Source organism: Dendrobates tinctorius, unplaced genomic scaffold (assembly GCF_039654945.1).
Source record: "Dendrobates tinctorius isolate UK_male_01 unplaced genomic scaffold, ASM3965494v1 ptg000102l, whole genome shotgun sequence".
In the NCBI taxonomy this organism is placed as follows: domain Eukaryota; kingdom Metazoa; phylum Chordata; class Amphibia; order Anura; family Dendrobatidae; genus Dendrobates; species Dendrobates tinctorius.
In genome coordinates, this window is record NW_027361770.1 from 34,255,381 (window position 1) to 34,273,755 (window position 18,375).

The 18,375-nt window shown below is 45.5% G+C and overlaps 1 protein-coding gene and 1 long non-coding RNA gene across 3 annotated transcripts in view; one reads left to right on the plus strand and one right to left on the minus strand.

Annotated features, from left to right (window-relative positions):
• Positions 1–18,375, plus strand: part of LOC141099765 (NFX1-type zinc finger-containing protein 1-like) — a 400,215-nt gene that overhangs the window by 102,739 nt on the left and 279,101 nt on the right. The gene's annotated exons all lie outside the window — the stretch shown is intronic.
• The window catches only part of LOC141099766 (uncharacterized), a 53,863-nt gene that overhangs the window by 2,136 nt on the left and 33,352 nt on the right, over positions 1–18,375 (minus strand). Inside the window, exon 2 of the long non-coding RNA XR_012234520.1 lies at positions 14,343–14,460. This is a non-coding gene — a long non-coding RNA (uncharacterized lncRNA). The remainder of the gene's footprint in view (positions 1–14,342; positions 14,461–18,375) is intronic.

Genomic DNA, 18,375 nt, shown 5'->3' on the forward strand with positions numbered 1-18,375 from the left:
TGTTTAGTAGATTATACAAGGCCTGTACATAGCTGGTCAAGCTATCGTGCTGCATCTGAAGTGATTGTGGAAAGAATAATACTGTTCTAGGTGCTGAACCAGAAAGTATATATTATGAAGAGAGAACTGTTTTTCTACCTGGAGTGTATCTCATTGAGAAAAGAGCCATAGGCAAGCATTTTGATCCATGGCTTCATAATCTCCTTTTTTTGCCTTCTGGATTTTTAACTTTAATGTCCCATTCAGCTTTTCCACCTTCCCACTGCTCTATGGATGGTAAGGAGTGTGGAAGCCATTGTCAATTTCAAGAGACTGCAAAATCTCCCTTATGGCGTCTGCTGTAAAATGTGTTACTCTAACACTATATCTACATACCATCTCCTTTGTGAGTTTTTGAGTAGTAACATTTAGCAGTAGCTTTCTTTATGTTGCAAACCAACCTGAAATAGTACCAACACAAACATAATAAGCCACAGGTCTCTGTTGTTGGTCATGTTTTTGGTTAAGTACTGAAGTGCCATGATCTGTCTTCTCAGGGCAGAACAAAGAAAATGGTTTATTTTAGTTGGGTAAATCAAAAGCTGGGGCAGAGGTAATCAAAAGTTTTTTGTTCAGCTTCTGGGGTCAGATGGAGAAATTGTGTGGACAAACAATTACGAAGGGGCTGCATGAGTTGGGATGCTGATCGTATCCATGGCCTACTGTCAGGGATGGATTTACCATACTGTATATACAGTCATGGCCAAAAGTATTGACACCCCTGCAATTCTGTCAGATAATATTCAGTTTCTTCCTGAAAATGATTGCAAACAAATTCTTTGGCATTATTGTCTTCATTTAATTTGTCTTAAATGAAAAAAAACACAAAAGAGAATGAAGCAAAAAGCAAAACATTGATCATTTCACACACAACTCCAAAAATGGGCCAGACAAAAGTATTGGCACCCTCAGCCTAATACTTGATTGCACAACCTTTAGCCAAAATAACTGCGACCAACCGCTTCCGGTAACCATCAATGAGTTTCTTACAATGCTCTGCTGGAATTTTAGACCATTCTTCTTTGGCAAACTACTCCAGGTCCCTGATATTTGAAGGGTGCCTTCTCCAAACTGCCATTTTTAGATCTCTCCACAGGTGTTCTATGGGATTCAGGTCTGGACTCATTGCTGGCCACCTTAGAAGTTTCCAGTGCTTTCTCTCAAACCATTTTCTAGTGCTTTTTGAAGTGTGTTTTGGGTTATTGTCCTGCTGGAAGACCCATGACCTCTGAGGTAGACCCAGCTTTCTCACACTGGGCTCTAAATTATGCTGCAAAATTTGTTGGTAGTCTTCTGACATCATAATGCCATGCACACGGTCAAGCAGTCCAGTGCCAGAGGCAGCAAAGCAACCCCAAAACATCAGGGAACCTCCGCCATGTTTGACTGTAGGGACCGTGTACTTTTCTTTGAATGCCTCTTTTTTCTCCTGTAAACTCTACGTTGATGCCTTTGCCCTAAAAGCTCTACTTTTGTCTCATCTGACCAGAGAACATTCTTCCAAAATGTTTTAGGCTTTCAGGTAAGTTTTGGCAAACTCCAGCCTGGCTTTTTTATGTTTCGGGGTAAGAAGTGGAGTCTTCCTGGGTCTCCTACCTTACAGTCCCTTTTCATTCAGATGCCGACAGATAGTACGGGTTGACACCGTTGTACCCTCGGACTGCAGGGCAGCTTGAACTTGTTTGGATGTTAGTGGAGGTTCTTTATCCAACATCCGCACAATCTTGCGTTGAAATCTCTTGTCAATTTTTCTTTTCCGGCCACATCTAGGGAGGTTAGCCACAGTGCCATGGGCTTTAAACTTCTTGATGACACTGCGCACGGTAGACACAGGAACATTCAGGTCTTTGGAGATGGACTTGTAGCCTTGAGATTGCTCATGCTTCCTCACAATTTGGTTTCTCAAGTCCTCAGACAGTTCTTTGGTCTTCTTTCTTTTCTCCATGCTCAATGTGGTACACACAAGGACACAGGACAGAGGTTGAGTCAACTTTAATCCACGTTAACTGGCTGCAAGTGTGATTTAGTTATTGCCAACACCTGTTAGGTACCACAGGTAAGTTACAGGTGCTGTTAATTACATAAATTAGAGAAGCATCACATGATTTTTCGAACAGTGCCAATACTTTTGTCCACCCTCTTTTTTATGTTTGGTGTGGAATTATATTCAATTTGGCTTTAGGACAATTCTTTTTGTGTTTTTTCATTTAAGACAAATTAAATGAAGATAATAATACCAAAGAATTTGTGTTTGCAATCATTTTCAGGAAGAAACTGAGTATTATCTGACAGAATTGCAGGGGTGTCAATACTTTTGGCCATGACTGTACTCGAGAATAAGCCAGCCTGAGTATAAGCCGAAGCACCTAATTTTGCCACGGAAAACCTCTCATTAAGGTAATGAATATGCGCTCCACGTCTATAGGAGTGGAGACGCGTGCATATTCATTACCTTAATGAGCAGCGCCATGTGATTGCGCCGGAAGAGCTGCTGTAAGCCTGAACCATGCAGATGCTGCGAAGACGCCGGGACCACCAAGATGCTGCGAGGGCACGCTGGTGGGTGAGTAGGCTGTCTTCTGGAAGTTGGCAGCTGTCACTGTGCGCTGCTATAAGAGAAATGAATATTTGTTTCTCTTTAGAAGCGGGCACAGATACAGCTGCAAACTCCTGCCTCCTGTGACCCGCTGCTCCGCCACTGCTCCACTGGCTTTCTGGACAACTGACTCGTGTATAAGCCAAGGGGGGCATTTTCAGCACAAAAATATGCTGAAAAACTCGGCTTATATGCGAGTATATACGGTACTTTTGTATCCCACTTTCTGTCCCGGTTCAGAACTTGCAGCTCTCTGGCGCCCCCCCTATTACCCTCAGGTCAGTCAGGGAACTACACCTAGGAACTACACCTAGGATAAGTAGTTGCCAGAAAGGCTGCCTTGCCGTGTACTGGCTATTGGGCACTCTGCAGTGAGGGAGCTATGTATCTTCCCAGGCTCAGGCTGGAAATACACACAAACCTCCGTTCCATCACTACCAGGGTCTCCCAAATCCCCCTGAACACTTTGCTGCCACCAGCTCCTCGTTTGACATAAAAACAAATATCGGGTCAGGAACCCACCCACAAGATAACAATAATCTTTGGCGTAGTTTAGCGCGGAGGACGTGACGGTTCGTTCATAGAGCAAGGGAAACGACACTAGTAAATTTTATAGATTTACACCAGAAAATATAGGAAGTGATTACAAAAATACAAAAAAGTAACAAGAGAGACAAAATGCAGTATATACAACATGCTGAGGGGAGGAGAATCTTCCCAAGGAAAAATGGTATATAAGCACAGTCTCCTGCTAGCTGCTTCTCCGTGCAAATTACAACTCCCTAATCAAGCATCCTAGATTTATGCTCTTCTCTGGCTGACCTCACTGTGGGGGCTGAGTCAGAGAATGCACGCCCCTTTTGGTAGAGTTATGAAAACTTCCACTGGCCATAACTATCGCTGGGAAGCTTGCAGAGTGACAACAGGGGTATCATAGGTTTTGTTACAAGATTATCTTTCATTTAAGATCAAGCATGACATGGCTGTGTAGTACGGGCAGGCAGAAATTCTCTTCTCGGTTTCTGGTTGTCGCAGAAGTTGCCAAACGCTGCTGTGAATCGCTTTAATTATGCCGATTCCGGAAATATATTTGTTCTGTCCCTATGAATATTCTGCATTATTAAATAGAGTTTGAATGAACAAAAAAAAAAAAAAAAAAAAAAAAAAAAAAAACATGTGCTTTAAACAAAGCCAGATTTAACTGGTCACATTACACAAAGCTTGTATACCTCCATTAGGTGACATTACAACATGGAGAAAGAGGAGGCTGATGCAGCTGCAAGGGGGATGTTTGTTAGCGGTGCCTGCACATGGGGTTTTGTGTGTGATGCACAATCTTAATGGGGGGTGAGACAGCACGGGACTGGAAGTGTACATAGAATTTTGAGAATTCATATTTTCCTGACACCTACAGTATGACACCTGACCCAGGAAGGTTCTAAGTTATGTAATATTTTAGGGCAATTTAAGCTGCTGATTGCCTGTGCCTTTAGTAACTCCTTGAATTGATACTCCGATAGCCAGCTCCTATGTGGGGATGAGGGGGTACTGTTTAACACGTGGCAGTGGAAGACATGGTTTTAGCTTCACCTCCACTGGTGGGACTGGTGGTCTGCCCACATCATTATTCCCAGTCGTCCACAAAGAGTTAGTCAGTCATCAGGTAAATTATTTTTTTTCCCCCTCATGTTGACTGATGAAAGTACAAAAATGCTCTATCTGCATATCCCTAGGGAAAGGAAGAATTAGTCACAGTGATCTGTTAATTGGGGGGGGGGGGTTGCTGCTTGGGAGGTGCTTAGCATTCTCTCTTCAATTACAGGCCAGTGAGACTTACTTCAATGTAATTTTGGGAAGCAAGGTGGGTTTAAATCTCACCAAGGATTAACATCTGCAAGGAGTTTGTATGTTCTCCCCGTGTTTGCATGGGTTTCCTCCTACACCTCAAACACATACTGATAGGAAATCCTCTATTCTCTTTTCTATTTTTCCTTCAGGTATATTTTTCACCCATCTACTATATATCATTTTTCTCATACTTGCTCCCAAGCCCTAAAGGTCTGGGTCCAAGATGTTTAACACCCTGAACGCTTGTTTCACAGTGCCGACACACTTTCCTTTAGCGTACATCTGGGACAAAAGACTCTTAACGCCCTACAAAATCATGAAACCCAGTAGACAGACTAGAAGATACCCCTCCTGTTGGTTGATCCTTCTCAATAGCTGTGTACAGCAACACCAGTAATCATCCAAGTACAACTGTATTCACACTTACACACTAATCCTATCAGATGCACACAGTTCAAAAGTCATAGGGTTCTCTACAGTTCTTGGACCAGATAATTTAATGCAAAATAATTCACCCAGAATGGAGGTAGACTAATTTAGAATTGCAGGGATCGAGATGTCATCACGGAAAGGAGGCAGATCAAGAGTTAACAAATGTATTAACAGATGTATACTTCATGCAGGAAGATAGTGAATATGGGAGGAAGGGTATATATCTATACTGGAACTGGAGGGATGAATAGGAAGGAAAGGGGCTAGGCTCATGTTCAAGGAAGAAAAAGAGTAAACTTATCAGTCTGTCGGTTTCTTGATTGCAGCATCTCCGTCTCCAACGGTGGCACTGACAACAGTGGCGCTTGATGTCTCGGGGCCGTCCTGGTAGGCGGAGGTCCGGTTCCACAATGCAGGCATAGAGTCTTTGCTGTACTAGGCGGGTCCCCGTACCAGCAATTTCCTCGTACTGATCTCAGCTCTATATGCGATACTGCTGGAGCGTGGCTCTGCTCCGTGGTGTATGCGGGTGAGGAGTCGGAATACTCTGGCCCAGTCACTGGTTCTCGGCTAGGCCGCATGAACGCAGCAGTCATTGGTCTCGTATGTGAGTCACCTCCAGGCACGGAGGACGTCGGGTACGTAGCAGTCTGATGTCCGGGAGCAATGGATATGGTCATATAAGATGTGCATGGTGGGCCTGTGCTCATGCGATGCTCCACTAAGAAGGCCTGCACCTCAACCTGCTGCGCGCTCTATCTTCTCACCAGGACTCCTGTCCCTTTTTATCTCAGACCCGCACCCTGCTGACAAGTGCATAGGTTGGTCCGAGCCAGAAAGCTATCCCCCGTGCAACAATGGTGACAATCCCGACAGTTCCAGAACTGGCGCAAGAGAGGTACTCCCGGTCCAGATCATCTTCTTACATTCCCCCTCTCTTTTTGCTCGCCATTCCATGGGCGAGACTTTCCCTACTTAATGTCGACACTCTTCTAGTCCTTGAACTACTTGCCACCAAACAAATTGATTTTGGTTGTATCGATTAGGGGGTATGCCAGCTGTTCGTTCGGAGCGCCATAAGTCAGAAGTCCCGACTGTCGGGACTATTTCTGGGACACTTTGCACCTCCTCAACCGAGTCAGGATTTTTGCACAAGCAGGGCCGTAACATTACGATGAACTATTCAGGTGACAGCGTTCTCATCTCTCTGGTTGAATCTCATGGACGGGCCCCTCGGAGTTGATTCTCCGCTTTACCCGATACGGGTTCTTTTCCCACCAAGACTCCAGTTTATCTCGAGGATGTTTATCTCATACCATTACACGGTCTCCAGCGTGAAGAGCTGTCCCATGCAGAGGAGCTGCTTCTGTGTGTTCCAGTTCCTGAAACCTGGTCCGTACCAGACGATGTAAGCTCTGCAGCCGATGATGGTGTTGTTGAACCCAGGTGGACACCCCCGTCCGTGGGCAGTCCTCCTCTGGTTCCAGCTCCAGCTCGGTAATCTCTCTTCCCGGTCGGATGAACAGTAGGGTATACGGCGTGTAACCAGTGGTGCTGTGCCTTCGGTTGTTGTACACCCACACTAACTCAGCCACGAACTGAGGCCACCAAGCCTGTCTTCTTACAGTGTCCTTAACATTTGAATCAGAGTGTGGTTGAACTGTTCGCAAGCCCCATTCCCTTGGGGATGGTAAGGTGTCGTCTGAGATTTCTTGATCTGATACAGCTAGTGTAACTCTCATCACTTTCCCAAGAAAACAGGCACCTTGATCAGAGTGGATTTGTTTTGTTCAGCCATATACCTGGATGAAGTTCTTACAGATGGCGTATGCAGCGGATTTAGCAGTCTGGTCTTGCGTCGGGGTCACAGCAGCAAACTTCGTGAAGTGATCTGTTATCACCAAGCAATGTTCATATCCCTGATGCGCTGGACCAATGGTCAGATAATGATTAACACTTCCAGTGGAGCAGAAGTCACTATGGTCTGAGTGGGAGCCCTCTATTCCGGCAGTTTGGCCAATTCACAGTTTCTTCATAGCCAACAGGTCTCCTCTACTACAGCCTTCAGTAGAGGATGGTAAACTAACCTTTGCAGCCACTGAAACATCTTTTCTGGACTGAAGTGAGCTCCTCTTTCATGTGCTTCTGTGGCCACCTTAGACAAAGACGCTTTGGGGATCAACATCTGCCAGGTGTAGTTGAACTCTCCAACACAATATTCCGTTCCTCATTTGTAGTCTTTCCCACTGCCGCAGCATCTGCAGGGCTCCTGGGGACAGAGCATCGCTCTCTTCCTGGCTGGGTAATCGCTTTGTCGACACCCACTGTCTCATCTGAGTGAGTCCTTTGTCTTCTTGTTGTACTCGGACCCACTCATTACGAGATAGCGCCCTGAGAGTGCATATTGGGGCAATCTGCACCTGTTCTAGCACAGTTGCCACCGTCCTGGCAGAATCTCGGAATTTAGGGACTTCGTCAGCCTCCAGCTTTTTGTCCCATTGGGTCCAGCCTTCCGATGGGTCACTCGGGATAAGGCGTCAGCATGGGTATTCTCGGCCCCTCTCTTATAGGTGATCTTATATCGGAACTTCGCCATCCGAGCCACCCAACGTTGCTCAAAAGCCCCAAGCTTTGCCTTCTCCAGATGGGCTAAAGGGTTGTTATCTGTGCTTACCAGGATTTCAAAGCCAGACAGATATTCAGCAAACTTTCCCATCATAGCCCACACTAACACCAACAGCTCTAGTTTAATGGAGCTGTAGTTATCTGGGTGTCTTTCAGAGTCATGGAGGGACCAACTAGCATAGGTGAGGATTCCTTTCCGCTCTGGATTTGGGACAGCACAGCTCCGAGTCCATGAAAGCTACCAACAGTATGAAGGATGAATGGTTGGGAGAAGTCAGCATAGGCCAGCACAGGTGTTTCGGTCAGAGCCAATTTCAGGGCTGAAAACGCTTTCTCCAAACACTCTCCCCATTGGACAGTTCTGTTCCTTGCACTGGATGGCACTACCTTCAACAGTTCTAACAAACAGCAGGTTCACGATGCGAGTAAAGTTCTTCACGAATCGCCTAAAGTATCCAGTGAGTCCTAAGAAGGCCGCACATCTTTTACAGTCTTCGAGATGGGCCAATCTTGCACTGCTACAATTTTCTTGTGTGTTGGTCTCACTATTTCCGCAGAGACTACATGTCGTCCCAAGTATTCGATTTGGGTGCAGAACAGATGGCATTTCTGAGGTTTTACCTTTAATGCATGCTAAGCCAACAACTAAATGAAAAAATTCACCAAATAAGTCATAAATGGATATTCATAATAAATACAATAACCTACTCAAAAAATGAATACACCAAACAGAGTCCAAGACATTAAGACTCAAATTTATTACATAATTACCAATAAGTATACAGAACCAGACATAGTAACATACCATAATTAAAGAAAAATACATGTAAAAAAATGCATATAAAAGGACAAAGTGAGCACTATAAATAAATAATCATGCAAAAATGATGAGGATAATAATAAAGTGCATAATATGAGAACAAAAAGGAAATCCAGCAAGAACTCAGCAAACCAGGATTGGAGTAAATTTATGCTTTTCTTTATTTCTTTAAAAAGGTTAAAAAGACGACCCACAAGGATCAGGAACCAGAGTGCGTGGCAGAAATAAACGCAAATGGGACTACGCGTTTCGGCGACCTAATCTGCCTTCTTCACGGTCCAGTTCTTGCTGGATTTCCTTTTTGTTCTCCTATTGAAGGATTTACTCCTAATCCAGTCCGTGCAGGAACTTGATCACCAGGTGGGAAAGACCCATGAGTTTCATTGCTGCAGCTGGACACTGACATACATACTCTAAAGTGCATAATATATATGGGCAGAAAAGTCAGCTACTGATAAAGTGCATAAAAGATGCACAAAAATTATATATAAATCCAAATCATATATACCCGTGATGTGTGGCTCAATGTGTCCAGGCTCCCTCCAACGTACGTTTCGCCCGCCGTGGCTTTTTCAAGGAGTGCATTGCACTTTATTATTATTATTATTATCCTCATCATCATTTTTGCATGATTTTTTATTTATAGTGCTCACTTTGTCCTTTTATATGCATTTTTTACATGTATTTTTCTGCAATTATGGTATGTTACTATGTCTGGGTCTGTATACTCATTGGTAATTATGTAATAAATTTGAGTCTTAATGTTTTGGACTCCCTTTAATGCATGCTGTTGGAAGCAGCTCAACACTTGTTGCAGCCTTCGGAGATGTTCCTCAAATAAAGCAGTGTAAACAATGATATCGTCCAAATAAATGAGAGTAGCCTCGAAACTTAGGTTACCTAGACACCTCTTCATCAGTCATTTAAATGTAACAGGAGCATTAGCCAAACCGAACAGCATCTGATTGAACTCATAATCCCATGGGAAGTATAAAAGCAGTCTTTGCTCGATCCTGCTGGGACATTGGTACTTGCCAGTAGCCACTGGCTAGATCTAACGTGGAAAATTTTTTGGTGTTTCCCAGGGTGGACAGGGACTTGTGGCGCCCCTGAGGCTCAGTCGCCACAGAGGTACTGCACCTTCTAAGGTGTAGTGCCCCACCACCAAGGTAAGTTGGGAACTCCTTTCCACACTCCAACATCTGCATCCCACACAGGATAGTTCAGTAGGTCCACCTAGCAGCTCCAGGCTGGGGGTAGCAGTGCACCCTTCGTGGAACCCTGCTTTGTAACACGAGATGTGCTGGGAGGTGGGTGGAGTTAGTATAAAAGAGGGAAAGTTTAGAATTACAAGTCAGTCAGACGAGGGTCAGAGAGAGAGAGCAGGCTGACAACAGGTCAGCCTGATGGGAGTGAGGCGGAGGACGACAGTCAGTCAGGAGAGGCTGAGGACTGGTCTTAGTGGAAGATCTCCCGTGGAACGAGATAGAAGGAGTGCTGCAGCTGCCTCAGTGATCTGAGCCAGCTGGCACGGGAAAGAGAAGAGGAAAAAGATGGAGACTTGCAACCTAAGCTTCCATAAGAGAGAGAAGGAACAGCGCGGAACGAATGAGTAGGAGAACAGAGGAGTTGTGGGTTGAGAGAGTACCCTGCCTATAGGTTCACAGCGCAAGGCCGGGGCCCGGTCCCCGCGATTGTATGGACACTTATGGTTCTGCAGCAGACACCGGTGGAGTAGTTGACTGCAAATGCACTACTCCCATCCAAGACTTGGGTCACAACAGCAACCGATTCGCGAGCCAGGACTCTGAGAGGAGTCCCTGATAGAGGCTACAGCTGTCTGTCATCAAGTAGAGACTAGGAACACCTAGAGAGAGGCATTCCAGGGTAACTAAGTACTGGAGTGTTTCGCCCTAAAAGGCGCATTGGAGGAGTCGTTCAGAAAGGCACATGTTGGCGGAGTGTTGGAGAGGAGAAGCCTGACTTGCCCGGGAGGTTGCTTGAGTCTCTACCCCGGAGGACACGGCATGGAGGCAGGCACCACGAACTGTGAGTAAAGCTTTGAAACTGCAAGTCCTGGTGTCCTCCATTCATTCGCCGCTAACACCTTCAGCACCGCTACATCTGGGTACCAGCATCTATACCATTCTGCACCTCTCCTCATCCATTGCACCTACACTGCCCTGGGACTACAGCTCCACCATCTTTGCTGCACCACACCGTCAGTCCCAGTGGATCTGCACGCAGCGTTGGCTTACCATCTCCCTTGCCGAACACCACGGGTGGCGTCACGAACTATACTAATCCTATAAACTATAAACTACAAGCGTCACCGCCATCGACATTGGGCGCCCAGGGCCACGGACCAGGTCACCACTGCTGTGACACTCATCCCGCCGACGCCAGCCCGGTACAGAGTACCCCGCAGCCCTGAGCCAGCAGGGGGCGATCCAGACTCTTCAATCCTTGGTAGCGGATAGTAATCTCGTACAGCACAAGCGTTGAGTTTACGGTAGTCCACACAAAAATGCAGCGTACTGCAGTATCTTTCTTTCGCGCCAGCCCGATAGGGGCAGCCCATGGGCTCTGACTCTCTCAAATTACACCATTTTGCAGCATCTGAGACAGCATTCCTTTCACCTCCTGATACATTTGCGGTGGGAATTTTTTGGTATTCTCTAATGGGTGTGGTGTTCTCAGTTGGAATCTCGTGCGTGATCGTTGTGGTGCAACCAAAATCGTTGTTCTAAAATTTGCCATCCCTCTCGCAGGTGTTGAGGCTCAGGCACCAGAGTAGTATCTACGGCCACTGTCCAAGGATCTCTGTTTTACTGTCAACTGCACGACCTGTGGCGATATCAATTCTTCAGACATAACCATGACTTGGGTCACTTGACTTATGGGTGGGAGCGTGATGTCCCTTTCCCCCCAAATTGACACAACATACAAGGACTGTTCCATCATGCACAGTAGCTAACATCCGCGCCACTAGCAGCCCCGGGGGTAATTGGTCTTCATTGGCGGGCTCAATCTGAACCTTGACTCCTTCCAGAGGGGTAAAGGCCTGGACGGGCAGGGTAAGCACCGTTTGTTCTGGCGTCAAAACTTGATTGATAGAAGCTGGAACAATTACTTTCCCTAATGTTTTTCCACCGTTGGAGGTCTCTTGGGATTGAGTCACCCATATTAGCTGCTGAAATACCCTCCTTTGCAGGGTGCGAGGGCTCCACCGTCTTAGGAACAGGTCTGAGGACTCGTTGATAAGAAGACTCCCGAATTCTTTTAACACATTCATGCCTAACTTGACAGTGTGTCCCTTACTCGCATCCTCAGCTGTCAGCAACACTCCCTTTTGCCCTAGATCTTTGCTGCAGACTGTAATGTGCATCCAGACCACCACGGGATGGGCAAGTGATTGGCAGCCCTTAACTTGATCATCGGGCACCATTCAGGCCGTATCGCCTCTGAAATGTGGTCGAACCTAGGCAGTTTACATGGTCAACAGGAAGAGCAGTGATTGGTGGGATAGATGTGATCAATCGATCCCACCAGTGACAGGTCACAGCAGCGGTATGACTGCTCTGTGACCTGTATCTAACCGGTGTATGACCTCTTTGCAGGGGTCCTCACACTAGCTGAGGATTCCCTACAGAGCAGTCATACTGATGGGTCTCCTGCTGTGCTGGGCTTTGTGGTGCCACAGCAGCCTGTGATTCCACAATCCCTGCTGAAGAAAAAAGAAAAAGGACAGAAGAAAAAAGAAAGAGAGACTACATCTGTAAGTGTTGATCCCTGCCCGATCTTTCATCAAACCCCATTCCCTTTCCCCCTCTACCCCTCTTTGCGCACATTTATGAGCTGCCGAGAGCTGATGGGTGATGCATTTCACCGATCAACACTCGTGCTCGCTTTTTTCTCCTCAGCTCCCTTTATGCACATCCTGCAGCTGTCAAACTTTGATAAGTGACGCCGTTTACTTATCAGAGCTTGTGCCTGCCATTTTCCATTTTTTTCACCCCCCTTTGCGCCACCTGACTACAACCCTAACTGTTGATCCCTGACCGATCTCTCTTCATCCACCCCAATCCCCCATCCTCCCCTTCTCCCTCTTTTAGCCCACTTTGCGCAGCCACCGAGTGTTGATTGGTGATGCAGGTCACCGATCAACACTCGTGCTCGCTTTTTTTCTCAGCCCCCTTTGCGCCAACTCCGTACACACATCCCATAGCCGCCAAACTGTGATAAGTGATGCAGTTCCCTAATCAGAACTTGTGCCTGCCGTTTTCCTTTTTTTTTTTTCACCCCCCCCTTGCGCCACCCTCGTGCGCACATACAGCTGCTGCCGAAACTTTGATAAGTGAAACAGTTCACTTATCAGAGCTAGGGCCTGCTGTTTTAGGCTTTTTTCCCCCCACAGGCATTTTTTTCTTGCTATTTGCTTTTTTCTTTTAGCCTTTTCTTTTCAGAATAGTTTACATCAATCACTTCCTCCCCCACACATACACATAGTTATAAAGTACACCCATGCACCATACTTAAAAAAAAAAAAAAAAAAAAAAAATAGCCTGCTCGTCACGTTCGTTCCAACAGCACTATTCATTGGTGGAGACATATGCTTTCCTTGACTCCGCCACTGATAGGGAGAGGATCCCACATTTGTATACTTTTCCGATTCTTCATCCTCATTCTCTTCCTCCTCATCTTCCTCCTCGTGTCCTGCAGAACCTCCACACAGACACCACAGGACAGAAGATGAGGCAGCACCCACCATTCCCGCAGCTGAACCAATGCACCCCATTGTGGACCCCTTATGAACCTCACCCCCCTAAAATTACAAGCCACTTATTCCTGATTTGGTGGCAGAATCAGAAATCAAGTTTGACACCACCGGCCTCAGATAAATAGACTTTTTCAAAGTCTTTTTCTCTGAGAATTTTGTTAACCTCATGGTGGAGCAAACTAATTTGTACACGTCTATTTTTGGAACAAAACCCGTGTTCATCATTTTCAAACTGGTCTCCTGTAGACACCGTTGAAATGACGCAGTTTTGGGGCCTGGTTCTTCATATGGGAATCCTGAAGAAGCCAGAACTTCGGCAATATTGGAGTGTTGATATTTTATATAACACTCCAGTGTTCTGAATGGTCATGGCCCGGACGCGTTTTGAGGCATACACAAATTCCTGCATTATACCGATAATGCACTGTGTCCCGCACGAGAGGACCCCAGGTTTTACCGTCTGTTCAAAGTTCAGCTGGTCATCGAACACTTCAACAAAAAGTTTGCTGAATTGTACGTGCCCCAAAGGGACATCTGCATGGATGAGTCCTTAGTTCATTTTAAGTGAAGGCTCAGATTCAGTCAGTACCTGCCCAGCAAGAGGGCCAGGATTGGAATCAAACTACAAACTGTGTGACAGTACCTCAGGGTACACCCACAGGTTTAGAGTTTACGAAGGGAAGGACACCAGGATTGAACCTCCTGAGTGCGCCTCTGTCCTGGGAGTGAGTGGGAAAATTGTGTGGGATTTGGTGCACCCACTGTTGGATAAAGGTTATCACCTCTACACCAATAACTTTTATACCAGCGTCCCACTCTAAAAATCCCTCTCTGCGTGAGGTACCACAGCCTGCAGTACTGTCCCCAAAAATCAGGCCTCCCAAAAAACGCTACTTGGGCAGATGCTCAGAAGGGGTGACAGCAGCGCCAAATGTAGCGTCCACCTGCTGGTGGTTAAGTACAAGAGGGATGTCCTTCTCTTGACCACTATACACTGTGATGGCAGCACCCTCAGCACTGTACCTCTACACAGGTCTGCAACTGGACTGTGTACTTGGGGTGCAACAAAAACATGGGGGGCGTACAGTGCTTTGAGAAAGGCCAAGGTGTGGTACAAAAAGCTGTCCATCCACATCGTACAAATGACAATGCTCAACGCTTTCCTGCTGTCACGATGTGCATGCCACACCGATATGTCGTACCTTCAATTCCAGGAGGTAGTAATTTTTGACACTCAGGAAGCAGCAGGCCCCAATACTTCCAGAACTGAAGGTGCTCGTATCGTACCAGGTCAGCATTTTCCAGGGGTGGTCCCGCCAACTGGAAGAAAAGGTAAACCACAAAAAAGGTGCTGAGTGTGTTACAAAAGGGGAATACGCAAGGACACCATTTATCAATGCGACACCTGCCCCTAAAACCTGGCCTGTGTATGAAGGATTGCATCCAACTGTACCACACCTCTATGCTTTACAGGAAACAGTAGATTAGTGCCAAAAAGGGGGCACTTCTAGATAAGTTCCTTAGGGGGTCTAGTTTTCAAAATGATGTCACTTGTGTTTTTTTTACTATTTAGGCACACCAGGGGCTCTGCAAATGGAACATGACGCCCGCAGACCATTCCATCAGTCTGCATTCCACTACTTCCCTTTCGAGCCCTGATGTGTGCATAAACAGTTTTTTCCCACATATGGGGTACCAGCGTACTCAGGACAAATTGGACAGCAACTTTTGGAGTCCAATTTCTCCTGGTTCCCTTGGGAAAATTAAAAATTGGGGACCAAAAGATCATTTCTGTGGGAAAAAAAAAAAAATAAAAAAAAAAAAAATTGGATTTTATATATTTCACGCCCGGGCATTATAAACTTTAGCAAAACACTTGGGGGTTCAAAGTGCTCACCACACATCTAGATAAGTTCCTTAGGGGGGTATAGTTTCCAAAATGGGGTCACTTGTTAGGGGTTTCCACTGTTTTGGCACATCAGGGGCTCACCAAACGCGACATGACGTCCGATCTCAATTCCAGTCAATTTTAGCTTGAAAAAGTCAAACAGCACTCCTTCCCGTCCGAGCCCTGCCGTGGGCCCAAACAGTGGTCCCCCCACATATGGGGTATCAGCGTACTGAGGACAAATTGAACAACAACTTTTGGGGTCCAATATCTCCTGGTAACCTTGAGGCCGGATATGACGTGGATGTGGGGCTGCAGAGCGATGCCCAAGCGCCAACACACATGTGTGATTAATAGGGGATTCCTATATAATGACAGGGCATTACACTATCTGGTACAGCTCCCGCAAAAAGCTCACACGAAACGTGCGTTGGGGCTGCGCACACTTGATCCCTGACTGGATATTATGGGTAAGGGCAATCTTTGGCATTCCATCGTCACTTACTGATTTTCTTAAAATGACATACACCTTATTTTCTTTATATGCATTGACCAACTATTGCTGGCCTGACTGATTATCACTATTTTCTCTTGTTACCAGTCATATTGATGAGTTGATGAAAAAGTATATATTAGCGAGCAAGCCAGCATATAAATTTGCTCAGTCTTTATATGGGATTGTTGATTTATCTATTTGCACTGGCACTCTTTCTGAATATATTGCCACAGTTGCTCCTCCATCCTTTGAAATTAAGGTGGACCTAGTGTGATACACCTGTGCTAGTCACTTCTCAACTTTGTCTTTAAATTGATTAATACTTTTATTGTTTGTCTATTTTATATGTAATTTGACTAAATATGTGTAATTTTTTATTCGGGATTCTTGTGCTCTCTTTATTCTCGATTGTTTAAGCCTTTGTAGTATGTTGGGGATCAAGTTTGGAATATGTTCTATGTGTGTGTGTTTGTAAGGTGACGGAAGTCAGACCTATGGAACATAGCAAAATCTCTTGAAACACTATGCTTGTAGAAGCCATGGGAGACATTTGTAAAGTGTTATTTAATCTCTGCCTTATGGAAGACTTTTGTAAGGTGCTTATTTAGTCTCTTCCTCATGGGAGACGTTCGTATGGTGCTTATTTAGTAACATAGTAGCATAGTTAGCAAGGCCGAAAAAGACATTTGTCCATCCAGTTCAGCCTATAATCTGTCACTATAAATCCCTAGATCTACATCCTTCTAAAGAACCTAATAACTATAAGATACAATATTGTTACGCTCCAGGAAGATATCCAGACCTCTCTTGAACCCTTCAGCTGATTTTGCCATTATCTCCTCTTCAGGCTAGGAATTCCAGATTCTCACTGCCATAACAGTAAAGAATCCTCTTCTATCTTGGTAGAAAAACCTTCTCTCCTCCAGATGCAGAGAATGCCCCCTTGTGACCATCACATAACTTGGTATAAACAGATCATTGTGTGTAAGCCGACCCAAGTATAAGCCGACCCCCCTAATTTTGCCACTAAAAGCTGGGAAAATTTATTGACTCACGTATAAGCCTAGGGTGGAAAATGTAGCAGCTACTGGTAAATTTCAAAAATAGAAATAGATACCAATATAAGTAAAATTAATTGAGGCATCACAAGGTTAAATGTTTTTGATTATCCATATTGAATCAGGAGCCCCATATAATAATCCATACAGTTCATGATGGCCCCATAAGATGCTCCATACAAAATACACCCCATATAATGCTGCATAAAGGTTAATAATGGCCCCATAAGATGCTCCATAGATTATGCCCCATAAGATGCTTCATAGATTATGCCCCCATATGCTTCCCCATAAGATGCTCCATAGATTATGCCGCCATATGCTGCCTTCATAAGATGCTCCATAGATTATGCCCCCATATGCTTCCCCATAAGATGCTCCATAGCTTATGCCGCCATATGCTGCCTCCATAAGATGCTCCATAGATTATGCCAGCATATGCTGCCCCCATAAGATGCTCCATACATATGCTGCTCCATAGATTATACCCCATATGCTGCTGCTGCAAATATAAAAAAAATTTATATACTCCCCTCTCGTCACTGGGGGCCAGGTGCCGGTGTCACCGCTGGCTCAGGGCCCCGGCTCCTCAGATATTCACCTGTCCCCGATCCACTGCTGCCACTCTGTCTTCCGGGTCCTCTGTCAGTGACGTTCAGGCAGCAGATGGCGCAGTACGCACTAACGTCACCACGCCCTCTGACCTGAACATCACAGCCAGAGGACACGGAGGACAGCAGCATGCAGCGGCGGACCGGGGACAGGCGAATATTGCATATACTTACCCCCTCCTGGCGCGGTCTCTGCAGCCTCCCTGCTTCTCCTACGGTCTCAGGCTTCCTTCAGCGGTCACATGGTACCGCTCATTAAAGTCATGAATATGCGGTCTAACCAGGGATTTGTACAGAGGCAGTATAATGCTCATCATATGTATCCAGACCTCTTTTAATGCACCCCTTGATCCTGTTTGCTTTGGCAGCCACTGCCTGACACTGGCTGCTCCAGGTAATTTTATCATTATCTAGGATCCCCAAGTCCTTCTCCATGTCAGATTTACCCAGTGGTTTCCCGTTCAGTGTGTAATGGTGATATTGATTCCTTCTTCCCATGTGTATAACCTTACATTTATCATTGTTAAACCGCATCTGCCACCTTTTGGCCCAAGTTTCCAACTTATCCAGATCCATCTGTAGCAGAATACTATCTTCTCTTGTATTGACTGCTTTACATAGTTTTGTATCATCTGCAAATATCAATATTTTACGGTGTAAACCTTCTACCAGATCGTTAATAAATATGTTGAAGAGAATAGGTCCCAACACCAACCTCTGCGGTACCCCACTGGTCACAGCGACCCAGTTAGAGAATATATCATTTATAACCACCCTCTGCTTTCTATCACTAAGCCAGTTACTTTCCCATTTACACACATTCCCCCAGACCCAGCATTCTCATTTTGCATACCAACCTTTTGTGTGGCACGGTATCAAACGCTTTGGAAAAATCAAGATATACCACATCCAATGACTCACCTTGGTCCAGTCTATAGCTTACCTCTTCATAAAAACTGATTAGATTGGTTTGACAGGAGCGATTCCTCATAAACCCATGCTGATATGGCGTTAAACAGTTATTCTCATTGAGATAATCCAGAATAAGATCCCTCAAACCCTTCAAATATTTTACCAACAACAGAGGGTAGACTTACTGGCCTATAATTTCCAGGCTCACTTTTAGAGCCCTTTTTGAATATTGGTACCATATTTGCTATGCGCCAGTCATGTGGAACAGAC